Source organism: Coregonus clupeaformis, chromosome 37, assembly GCF_020615455.1.
Source record: "Coregonus clupeaformis isolate EN_2021a chromosome 37, ASM2061545v1, whole genome shotgun sequence".
NCBI classification, from domain to species: Eukaryota; Metazoa; Chordata; class Actinopteri; order Salmoniformes; family Salmonidae; genus Coregonus; species Coregonus clupeaformis.
This window is the reverse complement of record NC_059228.1, coordinates 11,672,051-11,689,034: the sequence shown is the minus strand read 5'-3', so window position 1 is coordinate 11,689,034 and position 16,984 is coordinate 11,672,051. Positions and strand designations below refer to the sequence as shown.

Sequence of the window (16,984 nt, the reverse complement as noted above, 5' to 3'; positions counted from 1 at the left end):
TGTGAAATGTCTGCTATGTACATAAATAACGATCATGTTTTTCTCCCACCCATCATCTGGCATGCCACTTCTGCCTTTAAAACACATGAGATATGTGAGGGGATGAAACATGCAGAAAGGCGATATATTGAAGCCCTTTGTTGGGCGTGACGACTGCCAATTCAGCGTTCATTTTCCCCCTCCTCGGGGCGCCACACATTTCAGTTATTACTCTGAGTCGTGAACACTGCTGCTGTTTCAAGCTCTCAGATGAAATAGACAACCCCAGCTAATGCAAGAGGCAGGGATAAAATACTGCCAAGTTAATTTAATGGATGATTTCAGGGAAATTGTGTGATCTTATAAAATCATGCTGGGTCATTTAATTAAATTGTCAGATTAATATTTGATCATGAGCAGATGTTTATTGATGCTAGGAATTAGAGGTTGACACGGGAACAGGACTCCCGCGGGTCTTGCAGGTCCCGTGGGATTCTGGTAGGAATGGAAGTGAAGTTCTTGAGTCAAGTTCAGGACAGGACGGGATCAACAGTCCACAGGAATGGGCAGTACAGGAATAGCTATAAACAGAATTTTTGGGGTGGAAATATTTAATGTGAGGAGCATTTCATTAAAAAAATAACTGTGTAGGCTAGGCCTAATATAGTTTACTTAATAAAAATCGATTTAAAAAAGGTTAATTTCCCTCCTCCCTGGCACACTCTCACACCTCGCTCCAGTTGTAGCCAGTCACTATAGGCTACCTCAGATGCCAATCTACGTCAGTAGGCTAAACTATGAAGCCTTCAATAGAGGAATTGCAACGTCTTGTTGCAGCCAAGGACCCATCACTAACATCAACATTAGAGCCAAGGAAAGAGCAATGTTTTAGCTCAATTTGATGGAGTTGTCTTTGGCAATGAAGGAACCGAGTACATACCTTGTTAAAAATGCTGCTGTTGAATAAAATAGGCTACCAAACGGAGAGCGGCACAAGCGGCATAGCTGCTCTACTCCCAACAACTTTACCATCAAGCCCAATTATTCGCGTATTTAACTAAACCCGTGCCATCTGAGGTGAAGAGTGAAATACAAATAGATTGACTTATGCAGTACTGCCACTCAGTTTAAAATCAAATAAAAAATAATGTTAATGCTGTAAATGTTAATGTATTGTAAATGTTCATATGTGCGCAGTGCTCAGCTGTAGGCTCCAGTTTTATGCCGGTGCTGTGCTGAGCAGACCATCCTGCTGGGGTCTCCATCTACATTTGGGTCATTTAGAATACGCTCTTAACCAGAGCGACTTAGGGCTATAGTCAGTGCATTTAACTAAGATACTGTAGGTAAGACAACCACATATCACAGTCACATATTGCCTTATTGAAATCATTTTCAATACTTCCTAAACAAACACAATAACCTATATATTTCTGGGCGCAAAAAAGAGCACGGGACGGGAGTGATTTATATTGGGAAGGGACAGGAAAGTTCCGGGGTTATAGAACTGTTGTGGGATCAGGACAGTACAGGAAAATCATTGACAGGACAAGACGGGAGAGGAATGAATTTTCACTCCCATGTCAACCTCTACTAGGAATGTCTCGATTATGAGACGTAAATCAGTGTGAATGAATTGTGTGTGTATGTTGGGTTGTGCTTTCTTTTGGCCGATTCCTGAGTATTGTCCAGTGGTCAGACTGGTACCCCAGTCCTGAGGACGATTAAACTGTCACTGATGATTTATGGACAGCGTTATTACAGCGTATTTTTGGTGATTTGTCAGCTTTCTGAACCCCTCTGAATTCAATAAATGTCCTGCTCTGGCCTGAAGGGCTAATCTTGCTGCATTACTGAGCACACACCGCTGCCACCTGTGTATGCGGGGACACACACACACACACACACCTGCGCCCCCCACACTAACTCATACAGGTTATACATTTAGTGCAAAATGTAACATAACATTAGCTCTATTATAAAGGAACAGTGAAAATCTGACAAGGATATGATGACATTTGTGATGCACATCCAAGTGATCCTGAGAGAGAGATGTAAGCCCTACTCTGAATCAATACACACAGATTCATTTAACCTCCAATTGAACACAACATCTGCAGCAATGAGCCTCTGCTTTCCTGAACATCACAAACCATTAGCCTAGCCTCAGAAAAATGACCCTCACAGACACAAGCTTTCATCCATAAACCCTAAACCATCTCACCACATCAAAACCTTAAAACAGTTGCTCATTCAATAATCAGAATAAAGAAGGGTGGTGGTGAAAATCAAAGTAAAGATCAAGAGCTACAAAAGTCTCTGTTCAATTGTGACAATTGTGCCATGAGATTGATTCTATTACTGAAAAAGCAGCTGGTGAGTTGAGGCTTCTCAGCTGATCCTTCATGAAACCTACTGGAGAAATACTAAAAGAGCAAATTTTCCATAACCTGTAAGTATGTAGGACTGGGGTCTGAATGGAGAGCTCAGAGCATCTGCTATTTTCTATAACCTGTGTGGAACACAATATGGTCTATACTTGACATGTAGGTTTCTCACTTATGGGTGGCACAAATTGGGATATGGGGAAGGGGTTTGGGCAGGGTATATGCAAATTAAATACCGTAGTATTTACTATAGTAAAAAAAAGTGTTTTTGAGGAAGGTAGTGTTTTTGCAGACATTACTGTAGTATTACTATAGTATTCTACAGTAAACTACAACATTCTATAGTAAGTAATACACATGATCGAGGGATACTACAGTGTGTAGTATAGTATTCTACAGTTTACTACAGAATTCCATAGTAATACTGTAGTATTCTATAGTAAACTGTAGTATTTCTAAATGTGGGTGAGATCAGTGTATCAGATGCAGTGTGCGTGTGTGTGTGCGCGTGCGTGTGGGCATGTGTGTGGGGGTGTTTGTGTGCGGGGCTGTGATCAGCTAGCGCCCTAAGCAGGCCGCGTTCTTCAGGCCGCATTCTTCACCAGATTGACATAATATGATATCACCTTCCTATATGGGAAGTGCGGCACACGCACACACCACACCCAGATCAGAGACAATACAGAGACATGCAGAGGGAGACAGTCAAACACAGACAAAAAGCAATATGGAGGACAGAGAGGAAGATTGAGACGTGTGCAGACAGAAATGACAGAAAGTTAGAGACGATGAAAGAGAGCGAGAGACCGAGATAGAGAGAAAACGAGAGCATGAGAGCGTAAGACAGAGTGTGAGACAGAGACAGATAGAGAGAGAGAGAGAGAGAGAGAGAGAGAGAGAGAGAGAGAGAGAGAGAGAGAGAGAGAGAGAGAGAGAGAGTGAAAGAGAGTATTGTCCTGACACCCTCCTGTGTTTGTAATTACGGGGCTCTGTGAGTGGCGACCACATCGAGAGTGAAGGTTCAGTCAGGACGGGGGGATGAGGGCGAGCGCTCAAACAGAGACGCCATCTGGACCTGTGCTTTCTTCAGAATAATAATGATCATCCTTCGCTCCCTCCCTCTCTCTACAGTGTACCTGCTTTGTGTCCACCTACGAATACAGAGCTCTGATCCCAGCTAAATCAATCCATCACAAGTTGGACTTCAGCTCCAGTAATTTGTGATGATTCCATTTCGGGGGGGAAATAGGGAGATAAATCTCTGTGTACAGTCCAGTTGCCTCATTCTCCTCTCTGAAAACAGATACTGCTCTAGTTTAGACCCACAATGGCTGTGGATTCTCTCTAGAGAAAACATGGAGAGGAACTAGGAAGACCAGTTCAAAGGTCAGATGATAGGGGACCAGCAAGCACCCTTCAGATGACGGTCTTCAGATGACTGGGGGGCTGTGTCATTGGGGGACGAGGTGCCATATTTAGATGCCCAGCCGGGGGGCCGCAGCTCATATCCCACTGTCATTACTGACTCAGGGGCCCGGTGGGCATAAACCAGCTGTGCCTGAAAGAAAGTATCCTGAAATCTCTTGCTCTGACGAAAATTAGCAGGGACACTCCCTGTCACGAAGAAGAGAAGAGGAGGAGGGGGAGGAGGAAGGAGGGGGAGGGGGGATGAGCACCCCACACTGTCTGCTCTGGCACAGACCCACTTCAATTAGCTCAGTGTGGCGGAGAGGTGGAGCTAGCAGAGCCTAGTAGCAGAGCCTAGTAGCAGAGCCTAGTAGCAGAGCCTAGTAGCAGAGCCTAGTGTAGTAGCAGAGCCTAGTAGCAGAGCCTAGTGTAGTAGCAGAGCCTAGTAGCAGAGCCTAGTGTAGTAGCAGAGCCTAGTGTAGTAGCAGAGCCTAGTGTAGTAGCAGAGCCTAGTAGCAGAGCCTAGTGTAGTAGCAGAGCCTAGTGTAGTAGCAGAGCCTAGTAGCAGAGCCTAGTGTAGTAGCAGAGCCTAGTAGCAGAGCTTAGTGTAGTAGCAGAGCCTAGTAGCAGAGCCTAGTAGCAGAGCCTAGTGTAGTAGCAGAGCCAGTGGAGTATTTAAGAAAGCCCCTGTACGCTGGTGCAGACGGCTGCCATGCACGGTCTGATCAGGAAGATAAGGCTGACAGTCCTCATTATCCACCGTGCTGCCTAATCACAGACAGCAGCGACTGTACCCACACACAGCAATACACACAGCAACACACACAGCACCACATAGACAGATACACACACAGACAAAGACAGCAATACCAATACTCGGAGAGAGAGAGAGAGAGAGAGAGAGAGCATGTACGCACCAGAGGAGGCTGATGGGAGCAGCTATAGGAGGACGGGCTCATTGTAATGACTGGAATGGAATCAATGCAACGGTACCAAACAAATCAAACATATGGAAACAGCATGACTCTGTTCCATTGATTCCATTCCAGCCATTACAATGAGCCCGTCCTCCTATAGCTGCTCCCACCAGCATCCTATGGTACGCACACACACACACACACACACACACACACACACACACACACACACACACACACACACAGACTTGTTTTTCTATCCTCGTGGGGACCTAAAATGTATTTCCATTCAAAAACCTATTTTCCCTATCCCTATCCCTGACCCCAACCTTAACCTCAACCCTAACCTTAACCCCTAAACCTAACCCTAACCCTATCCCTATCCCTGACCCCAACCTTAACCCCTAACCCTAACCTTAACCCCTAACCCTAACCCTTAACCTTATCCATAAGCTTAAAATAGCCTCTGTCCTTGTTTTACTATCCTAGTTGGGACTTTTGGGGATTTCAGGTCCCCGCGAGGATAAAAGAACGAGACCACACACACACACACACCACACCACACAACACACACACCACACCACACCACACCACACACACACACACAATGCAGTGATTTCTGCTCTATATACAGTAAAAGAGCAAGGCTGTCAGTCTGGTGCCTGTGTGATACTGTGGTTAGGGCAGGAGCTCAGCCAATCACTCCAAGTCAGCTTGTGTACCGGTATATGCTGTACGTCACAGGAGGTTGGTGGCTCCTTAATTGGGGAGAACGGGCTCGTGATAATGGCTGGAGTGGAATCAGTGGAATGTTATAAAATACATCAAACACATGGTTTCCATGTGTTAGATGCCATTCCATGTGCTCCGTTCCGGACATTATTATGAGCCTCCCCTCAGAAGCTTCCTGTGCTGTACTTATGTATAGGGCAGTATTACATGTGTTTGTATGTGTGTATGTGCATGGGTATACTGTGTGTGTACGGAGCTGCTTTTGAGTAGTTGCTGCCTCAGGAGGTGCTGACACAAAGGAAATGATGGTGATGGCTAATATGGGCCAGGAGTAAGGATTGTGCTGGGCTGAGCATGGAGGCCAGCATATGGTCACAGCGTCACAGTGACATGGACGCCACATGCCCCGGGGCTGGCCTGATCGGCTCACTAGCACCTCTAAACAGACCTGGGCAAGGACAAACTGGAGGAAAGACATGCAGCAGATAGACACTGAACAAGAGTGAGACAACGTGAGACACAGAGACACTGAGCTAATGTGAGACACAGAGAGACACTGAGCTAATGTGAGACACAGAGAGACACTGAGCTAATGTGAGACACAGAGAGACACTGAGCTAATGTGAGACACAGAGACACTGAGCTAATGTGAGACACATAGAGACACTGAGCTAATGTGAGACACAAAGTCACTGAGCTAATGTGAGACACAGAGAGACACTGAGCTAATGTGAGACACAGAGAGACACTGAGCTAATGTGAGGCACAGAGAGACACTGAGCTAATGTGAGACACTGAGAGACACTGAGCTAATGTGAGACACTGAGCTAATGTGAGACACAGAGAGACACTGAGCTAATGTGAGACACAGAGAGACACTGAGCTAATGTGAGACACTGAGCAAATGTGAGACACAGAGAGACACTGAGCTAATGTGAGACTGAGATACTGAACAGGCCAAATTTTGTAAATTTACAACTATGGCTGTATAGACTGGGCAAACATTAGTAGGCAGTTATGCTGACCCTTGGTCACATTTAGCTAGGACACTGTGGAACACTATGAGACAAGGAGAGACTCATATACAAAAATACACTGAAACACAGCTAAGGCAATATATGACATACAAACTGCACTCAGTGATTTCATTTCTGGATGAACAGCAACATACTGATGAAACATTCCTGTGCTGCTTTGCATGGTTTAGGCTGACATAATTGGGTTGTGCCGTCACAAGACATACGGTTAAGGAGTTAATGGTTTAATGCTTGTGAATGAGTGGCTGCAGATATCACATGTTTAGGGCACGGGAGGTCGGACAGAGGATCGCAGCTCTGAAAATAATCCACAAACATTTTCAGCTCTCAGATTGCAAAAAAAAAGTCAAAAGAAAAAGATTTTGTGTTGCATATCAGGACAAATAATATTTTTAACACAGAAATCACATGTTGTGAGCAGTATGATAACTCATCTTAACAAACCCAAAGACATCATTCACACTACTCAACCTCAATATTTCAACTAAAGATAGGCCTGCAGTATTTCAACTAATCTGACATCTTGCAGCCGAAACATAAAACATTTATAATCCACCTTCAAAAGAGGAGTAGAGAATACTCTATCTTTCCTTTGAGCCGTTAGCGAGCTGGGATAATTGAGGTCAAGGATTGCTCATTTTTCACAGCTGGGTCTCGATTCTCTTTATCAGCATTAAACCTCGGGGGGGTCTAATAGATGGTTCATTAGATGGATACCTTTGAATGTCCTTTGGGCACCAGCCCAGAACATTTGAAAATCACCTCAGAAAGAGGTTAGATTCAATTACAAAATGTATCTCCTACTACACCTTGAACTTTGAGCTGCTGACAGAGGGAAAACACATCAATCTTTTAGGTTACCCAAGCAAACAACAATCCCAGAATGTGTTGAAGCGTTAACTTTGTATAGTGAAGTGGAAGAAAAATAGCCTGTGGTCAGAGAGACTGACATAGCAGACCTACCGTTTTAAAGGTTTGAAGCATTCACAGTGGTACAGGACACTAACAGCTTTCACTGCAGTGCTGTTCTTTGTTAGCTTTTTAAATGAATTACAGTAGGGTAATTAACATTGCAGTCTCTAAACAGGTGGTCCAATCCAACATATGTGCTGTGATTTGAGAGAAAGGTAGACACAAGCCCTAACTGCAGAATAAAATATACAAAAATATAACAACAAAAAAACATTTATATATACGTTATTTATATGTTTAGACACACCTACTCATTCCAGGGTTTTTCTTAATTTGTACTATTTTCTACATTGTAGAATAATAGTGAAGACATCAAAACTATGAAATAACACAAGTAGTAACCCAAAAGGTGTTAAACAAATCAAATATATTTTATATGAGATTCTTCAAAGTAGCCACCCTTTGCCTTGATAACTGCTTTGCGCACTCTTGGCATTCACGCAACCAGCTTCACCTGGAATGCTTTTCCAACAGTCTTGAAGGAGTTCCCACATTGCTGAGCACTTGTTGGCTGCTTTTCCTTCACTCTGTGGTCCAACTCATCCCAAACCATCTCAATTGGGTTGAGGTCAGGTGATTGTGGAGGCCAGGTCATCTGATGCAACACGCCATCACTCTCCTTCTTGGTCAAATAGCCCTTACACAGAACTGGAGGTGTGTTGGGTCATTGTCCTGTTGAAAACAAATGATAGTCCCACTAAGCAAACCAGATGGGATGGGGTATCACTGCAGAATGCTGTGGTAGCCATGCTGGTTAAGCGTGCCTTGAATTCTAAATAAATCACTGACAGTGTCATGAGCAAAGCACCCCAAAACCATCACACCTCCTCCTCCATGCTTCAAGGTGGGAACCACACATGCAGAGATCATCCGTTCACCTACTCTGCGTCTCACAAAGACACGGCGGTTGGAACCAAAAATCTCAAATTTGTACTCATCAGACCAAAGGATAGATTTCCACCGGTCTAAGGTCCATTGCTCGTGTTTCTTGGCCCAAGCAAGTATTTTCTTCTTATTGGTGTCCTTTAGTAGTGGTTTCTTTGCAGCAAGTCGACCATGAAGGCCTGATGCACGCAGGCTCCTCTGAACAGTTGATGTTGAGATGTGTCTGTTACTTGAACTCTGTGAAGCATTTATTTGGGCTGCAATTTCTGAGGCTGGTACCTCTAATGAACTTTTCCTCTGCAGCAGAGGTAACTCTGGATCTTCCTTTCCTGTGGCGGTCCTCATGAGAGCCAGTTTCATTATAGCGCTTGATGGTTTTTGCGACTGCACTTGAAGAAACCTTCAAAGTTCTTGAAATTTTCAGGATTGACTGACCTTCATGTCTTAAAGTAATGACCGTCGTTTCTCTTTGCTTATTTGAGCTGTTCTTGCCATAATATGGACTTGGTCTTTTACCAAATAGGGCTATCTTCTGTATACCACCCCTACCTTATTACAACACAACTGATTGGCTCAAACGCATTAAGAAGGAAAGAAATTCCACAAATTAACTTTTAAGAAGGCACACCTGTTAATTGAAATGCATTCCAAGTGACTACCTCATGAAGCTGGTTGAGAGAATGCCAAGCGTGTGCAAAGCTGTTATCAAAGCAAACGGTGGCTACTTTGAAGAATCTCAAATATAAAATATATTTTGATTAACACTTTTTTGGTTACTACATGATTCCATAAGTGTTATTTCATAGTTTTGATGTCTTCACCATTGTTCCAAAAACAAAAATGTGTATATACACTACCGGTCAAAAGTTTTAGAACACCTACTCCCTCAAGGGTTTTTCTTTATTTTTTACATTGTAGAATAATTGAAATGTTAATTGAAATGCATTCCAGATTGCATTACATTCAAGCCATGTACGTTCTCACCATAAACCCATGGACGGTGAATCTTTCTAATAAGTTTGGTTTTTAATCAAATTAAACGAAAAACAAACTATTCAATTTTTAAACCTACAACAATATTTCTAAATAGGACCGGGTCAGAAGCATGATATCATAAATGGCATCTCTCTTCCATGAACATAAGGCAATGTGTGCACATGTAGGCCTATGGAGGCATGGATGTTTGTCCTATCCATTGAATATAGTTTATTAAATAGTATACACTAACCCTACAATAGGCTTAGTTATAACAAACATGTAGCCAGTCTAGTTTTTTTTTATTGGCTTCAACATGAACATTTTTGTCTACAAACATTGTATTCGCATTTCAAAAATGTACTGCATGTTCGAGCCATGGACAATTGGACATTACCCAAACGTTATAACAAGATTAGCCTACCATAGCCTGATATGGCCTGTTAGTGACTTTGCCACGTAAAAGGTAAACAAACGAACAGGCTAGGCTACAAGCGAATTCAGCACCAAGGACAGAGATCGGAATTCCCGCAATTTGACAGTTAGGTCCAGCTGATGAAAGTGGAAGATGCAATCTCTTAACCAAATGATCAAGGAAAACCAATAAGCAGTCTTGTAGTAACTGGATGTTTCTAAACAGACTTGCACATAGATCTAATGAGTCCAAACCTTTCACAGAAGCTGCATGGACAAAAATATTGTCCAACGTAAAGAAAAAAATGGAATGTCTGTTGACAGTTTTGCTGCTCCTGATATTTGAATAAAACATTGGTTATCGGCTACTGATTAGGCTACTGTGTGCCTCCGCTGGCTAAATCAATTCCATAACCGATTGCGTTACCGCTAAGACCAGCTTTTGGTGAGTCTTAAATATCACCAGTAGCACTGCCTCTAATTGATTATTGTATGGGTTTTTGAGAAAGATAATTTGAGTAAATGTGTTTATTGGTTTCATTTTGATGAATTGAAGGTTATTTGTAGATGTAAAAATCTAAATGTACTGATTTTGAGGTTGATAAATGGGGTCCCAAGAAATTCTGGCAGAAATAATGGGATCCCCGCAGAAAAAGTTTGAATATCACTGCTCTAGGATGTGATTTCCTAGAGAATAATTAATTTTACTGGCTTCAATACATCTTAGGGGAAGCAGAAGCAGCAAGAGGATGATAAACGAAGAGAGCAAAACCTATTGATAAAAATTAGGTCACCCGTTGCCTGGGCATTTCAGCTTTTTCATGTTTCAATCAATAGGTTTCATCCATTCTTTTCACATGCTCTTTTTCATGCCTACCCCTCAACCCGCCCCCCACAGCCGTAATACTGTAACCCTGCGAATTACTGACTTACTCAGCGTTCTGTGGTGGAAAGGGGTTTCAATTACAGAGAGTGCTTTTAAAATGAGAAATGTCAATGCATTATAGAAGTAGACACTGATGTATTCACTCGTAATTGTGCTATCGCAGGAAGCACAGAGTCATGATAGGTAATAATACAGAGCACGGCTAATAGAGCCGCCGTGGTCTACTCTAAAGAATAGAGTGAATTAAATCTGTGATTGATTGTCTCGTGAGATTGAGTGTTTACTCTCTTGACTAAGCTAATAGCACGTTGAGCCTGTGACCTGACCTTGGCTGTTGTGGATACATCTCAGTCCAAGGTGCTAAGGGGGGCATGGGGGTTGGAGTGGGGTTGGCGGGGTTAGGGCGAGCCTCTTAGCTCTTTTTCTTTTGAAAGTCAGCCGTCTTCAGTTGGCCTCAGACAGAAGAGAAGGATCATATTAAAGGGATGAGGGAAAGCCTCTATCGCTTCACATGCGCTCTGTCTACGATGAGCCATTATTATACATAGTTATCACACATAGTTATCATACAGTGGCTTGCGAAAGTATTCACCCCCCTTGGCATTTTTCCTATTTTGTTGCCTTACAACCTGGAATTAAAATAGATTTTTTTGGGGGGGTTTGTATCATTTGATTTACACAACATGCCTACCACTTTGAAGATGCAAAATATTTTTTATTGTGAAACAAACAAGAAATAAGACAAAAAAACAGAAAACTTGAGCGTGCATAACTATTCACCCCCCCAAAGTCAATACTTTGTAGAGCCACGTTTTGCAGCAATTACAGCTGCAAGTCTCTTGGGGTATGTCTCTATAAGCTTGGCACATCTAGCCACTGGTATTTTTGCCCATTCTTCAAGGCAAAACTGCTCCAGCTCCTTCAAGTTGGATGGGTTCCGCTGGTGTACAGCAAACTTTAAGTCACACCACAGATTCAGAATTGGATTGAGGTCTGGGCTTTGACTAGGCCATTCCAAGACATTTAAATGTTTACCCTTAAACCACTCAAGTGTTGTTTTAGCAGTATGCTAAATTGGTTGCACCTGCTGGAAGGTGAACCTCCATCCCAGTCTCAAATCTCTGGAAGACTGAAACAGGTTTCCCTCAAGAATTTCCCTGTATGTAGCGCCATCCATCATTCCTTCAATTCTGACCAATTTCCCAGTGTCACGAGTTGCTAAGCCAGAACCCAGAAGCAGACCAGGACAAGGTAAGTTGAAACGAAGGTGAGTGTTTATTACAAATTCAAGAGTGATGCTGAATAATCCAGGGAACAGAGCGGGCGGCGTTGATTAGTTGTTGGGGGTGCAGTGGTTGATCCCATCCTGGGTCGGCAGCCGCCGACCACCAGGCAGAGGTTGGATGAAGGTTCCGGACGGGTGACTGCAGATGGAACAAAACGGGGGTAAGTAAGCAACAAACCAACAAGGTGCAAAAACAACAAAACTAACGCTAGGCTCTAAGACTGATACTCTGGTAAACCTACTGTTCATGGCTAACGATCCGGCAGGGAATGGATGTTAGGCCAGAGCCTAAGAAGGGTGATGATCAGGACCAGGTGTGCAGATTGCTGATGGGATGCAGGTGCGGAAATCAAGAGAGCTCCCCGGAGCGTTCCCGAACCCTCGGGAAACTGGAGATCACGAACAGAAAAACTAGTCACCAGACAGGACCCGACTCAGACTGCCGGGATCGTTACAGTACCCCCCCTCCGACGAACGCCACCGGGCGGACTCCCGGAGCGCCAGGATGGAGGCGGTAGAAGTCACTGATGAGGTCAGCATCTAGGACCTGTCGCCGCGGAATCCAACTCCTCTCTTCAGGACCATACCCCTCCCAGTCCACGAGATACTGGAAACCCCGGCCCCGCCGTCTGGAATCCATGATGCGACGCACCGTGTAGGCAGGACCACCTCCGATCATCCGAGGAGGAGGAGGAGGAGGCGGAGGAGGCAACAGAGGACTGAGGAAAACAGGCTTGAGGCAGGAGACATGAAAGGTGGGATGGACTCTGAGCGTCCTCGGGAGTTTGAGTCGAACTGCCACCGGATTGATCACCTTCTCCACCACAAACGGACCAATGAACTTCGGTAACAACTTCCTAGACTCAGTCCGTAACGGAAGATCCCGTGTGGCCAACCAGACCCTATCTCCGATGGAATAGGTGGGAGCGGGGATCCGGCGACGATTCGCCTGGAGCTGATACCGGTCCGAAACTCTAAGGAGTGCCTTTCTGGCCCGATGCCAGGTCCGGTGGCAACGACGAATATGGGCCTGAACAGAAGGCACTGAGAGCTCCTTCTCCTGAGAAGGGAACAGGGGAGGTTGGTAGCCATACAGGCACTGGAAGGGAGACATCCCAGTGGCAGATGTAGGGGAGAGTATTGTGGGCATACTCAACCCAAGGCAACTGAGAGACCCAGGAGGTGGGGTTGGAAGAGACCAGGCAGCGTAGCGTGGATTCCATCTTCTGGTTGGCTCTCTCCGCCTGACCATTGGATTGGGGGTGAAAACCAGATGTGAGACTGACTGTAGCTCCAATGGCCAAACAGAAGGACTTCCAGACAGCAGAGGTAAACTGAGGGCCACGGTCGGAAACGATATCACTGGGCAAACCGTGGACCCTGAAAACCTCCCTAACCAGGATCTCGGACGTCTCCGAGGCAGAGGGAAGCTTGGCAATTGGCACAAAGTGGGCGAACTTGCTGAATCTGTCCACGATAGTCAGAACGACCGTGTTCCCCTCAGAAGCGGGCAACCCAGTGACGAAGTCCAGGGCCAGATGCGACCATGGTCGCCGGGGAATAGGAAGGGGGTGAAGTAGTCCAGAGCTGGGCCGATTGGTACTCTTATTCTGCGCACACACTGGACAGGCAGCAACAAAACCCCGAGTATCCTCGGCCATGGCAGGCCACCAAAAACGTCTGCGAAGAAACGCCATTGTCCGAGCCACGCCAGGGTGACAAGCCATCTTGCTGGCGTGGGACCATTTGAGGACAGCAGGACGAACCGACTCAGGCACAAACAACCGACCGGGTGGACCGTTACCGGGACCGGGCTGAGTCCGAAGGGCCGCCAGCACCTCCTCCTCAATCTTCCACATAACTGCTCCCACGACGCAGTTCCGGGGGAGAATTGTCTCGGTCTTGGACCCACTCTCCTCCGTCTTGGAGAACATCCGGGACAAGGCGTCCGCCTTGCCGTTCTTAGATCCAGGTCGGAACGTCAGGGAAAACTTGAATCGTCCGAAAAACAACGCCCACCTGGCCTGACGGGAGTTGAGACGTTTAGCCGATTGCACGTAAGCAAGATTCTTGTGGTCAGTCCAGACAATAAACGGTTGCTCCGCCCCCTCCAACCAGTGGCGCCACTCCTCCAAGGCAAGTTTCACCGCGAGAAGCTCCCGGTTACCCACATCGTAATTCCTCTCCGCAGGCGAAAGGCGACGAGAGTAGTAGGCGCAGGGATGGAGTTTACTGTCCGTGGAGCATCGCTGCGACAGGATGGCGCCAACTCCCACATCAGACGCGTCCACTTCAACGACGAACTGACGGGCCGTGTCCGGTTGAGAGAGAATCGGTGCGTTGGTGAATCGCCTCTTCAAATCCAGAAACGCTCGATCCGCCTCCGGATTCCACTTGAAGGTCCTGATACTGGAAGTCAAGGCAGTTAACGGAGCGGCCACACGGCTGTAATCCCGGATGAATCTGCGGTAGAAATTCGCAAACCCCAAAAATCTCTGGAGCTGCAATCTCGTACCGGGCTGGGCCCATTCCAGAACCGCTCTAACCTTCTCCTGGTCCATCCTAATCTCTCCCCTGGAGATGATGTACCCGAGAAAGGATGTCGTGTGGGCGTGAAACTCGCACTTCTCGGCCTTCACGAACAGGCGATTCTCCAACAATCGCTGCAGAACCTGCCGGACATGCTGGACGTGGTCGGAAGGTTCCTTCGAGAAGATCAGAATGTCATCCAGGTAAACAAACACAAAGAGACCGATCATATCTCTCAGGACGTCGTTCACCATACTCTGGAATACCGCTGGAGCATTGGTCAGTCCAAACGGCATCACCTGATACTCGAAGTGACCCATCGGTGTATTGAAACCCGTCAACCACTCGTCCCCCTCTCTGATCCGGACCATGTGATACGCATTGCGTAGGTCTAGCTTGGTGAACACCGTAGCACCCTGTAAGGAGTCGAAGGCAGAACTCATCAAGGGCAGGGGATACTTGTTCTTGACCGTGATGTCATTCAACCCCCGATAATCAATACACGGTCGAAGAGAGCCATCCTTCTTACCCACAAAGAAGAATCCTGCCCCCCAGGGGTGATGACGAGGGACCGAACGAGACCAGCAGCTAGGGACTCCTTGATGTAGGTCTCCAAAGCCTCACGTTCAGGTCGGGAGATACTGTATAACCTTCCCTTGGGGTAGACAGCTCCAGGGAACAGGTTGATGGCACAATCATATGGTCGGTGGGGAGGGAGTGACAGAGCCTTCTGCTTACTGAACACTTCCCCAAATCGTGATATGTCTCGGGAACCAGGGACAAATCTGGGGGTTTAGCCTCAATCACCTGACTGGGAACCGAATGGGGGCAGGCAGTCTTGAGACAGTTAGCATGACAATCAAGGCTCCAACTCGTTACCTTGCCCGTCACCCAATCGAACGTGGGATTGTGTTCCTTCAGCCAGGGGTATCCAAGGACCAGAGGAACATGGGAAGACGGCAGAATGAAGAATGAAATCATCTCAGAATGATTCCCCGACAACCGCATCTTAACCGGTTCAGTCCTCATCGTGATACGTGCCAGACTACTGCCGTTCAGAGTGGTAGCTTCAATGGCTTCCGGCAATTGCTCCTTGGAAAGCCCCAGCTGTTCCACCAACTCGGCATCTAGAAAGCTTCCACCGGCACCTGAATCGATAAAAGCGTTAATCGCTAAGCTCTGATTCCTGTTCATAAGGGTAGCCGGGAAACGGGGTCTGACAGAGGTATTGAGAGGTCGAAACTGGCTCGCTAAAAGTCCTCCCAACTTTAGCGAGCCGCGCAGTTTGACGACCCGACTGGAACCTGAGAAGCTGATCGGTTGGACGGAACCCATTGCTTCTCCCTCCTTCGCTCTCGGACTCGATTATCCACCCGAATAGACAAGGCTACCAAGCTGTCCAGGTCACTAGGCTCCGGATAGGAGATCAACTCATCCTTGAGCTGCTCCGACAGACCCTGGTAAAAGGCCGCTTGCAGAGCCTCCTCATTCCACCCACTCTCCACAGCCAACGTCTTGAACTCGATCACGAAGTCGGCCACGCTGCGAGTTCCTTGGCGAAGCGAAAACAGGCGCCTAGCTGCGTCCCTCCCTCGGACGGAATGGTCGAAGAGCTTCCTCATCTCGGCCGTGAACCCCTGGTATGAAGCCATGCAGGGATCCTGTCGTTCCCAAACGGCTGAAGCCCACTCCAGCGCTCGACCACGCAGCAACTCAATCACAAAGGCTATCCTAGCCTTGTCTGTGGCATAAGAGTAGGGCTGTAGATCGAACACTAATCCACACTGCATAAGGAAGGAACGGCATCTTCCCAGCTTCCCCTCATATTTATCCGGCGTCGGAACCTTGGGCTCACGGAAGGACACAGCTTCAGAAGCGGCAGGCGAGATGGGTGAAACCGGTAGTGGATCCTCCACCGGACACTTGCGTTGGTTCTGGACCTCCGTCAGACCGGTAGAAAGGTTCCGAACTGACAACGCGATCTCCTGTAGTACCGTGCTATGATGGCCCAACATCTTCTCCTGCTGGGTAATGGCATGGCGAACAGAGTCCAGGTCCGCTGGGTTCATTACTGGCCGGATCGTTCTGTCACGAGTTGCTAAGCCAGAACCCAGAAGCAGACCAGGACAAGGTAAGTTGAAACGAAGGTGAGTGTTTATTACAAATTCAAGAGTGATGCTGAATAATCCAGGGAACAGAGCGGGCGGCGTTGATTAGTTGTTGGGGGTGCAGTGGTTGATCCCATCCTGGGTCGGCAGCCGCCGACCACCAGGCAGAGGTTGGATGAAGGTTCCGGACGGGTGACTGCAGATGGAACAAAACGGGGGTAAGTAAGCAACAAACCAACAAGGTGCAAAAACAACAAAACTAACGCTAGGCTCTAAGACTGATACTCTGGTAAACCTACTGTTCATGGCTAACGATCCGGCAGGGAATGGATGTTAGGCCAGAGCCTAAGAAGGGTGATGATCAGGACCAGGTGTGCAGATTGCTGATGGGATGCAGGTGCGGAAATCAAGAGAGCTCCCCGGAGCGTTCCCGAACCCTCGGGAAACTGGAGATCACGAACAGAAAAACTA

At 46.6% G+C, this 16,984-nt stretch overlaps 1 protein-coding gene and 1 pseudogene across 4 annotated transcripts in view; both read right to left on the bottom strand.

The window, feature by feature from the left end:
* Positions 1–16,984, bottom strand: part of LOC121553658 (protein quaking) — a 100,868-nt gene that overhangs the window by 72,801 nt on the left and 11,083 nt on the right. The gene's annotated exons all lie outside the window — the stretch shown is intronic.
* Positions 2,362–2,423, bottom strand: LOC121553800 (annotated as a pseudogene).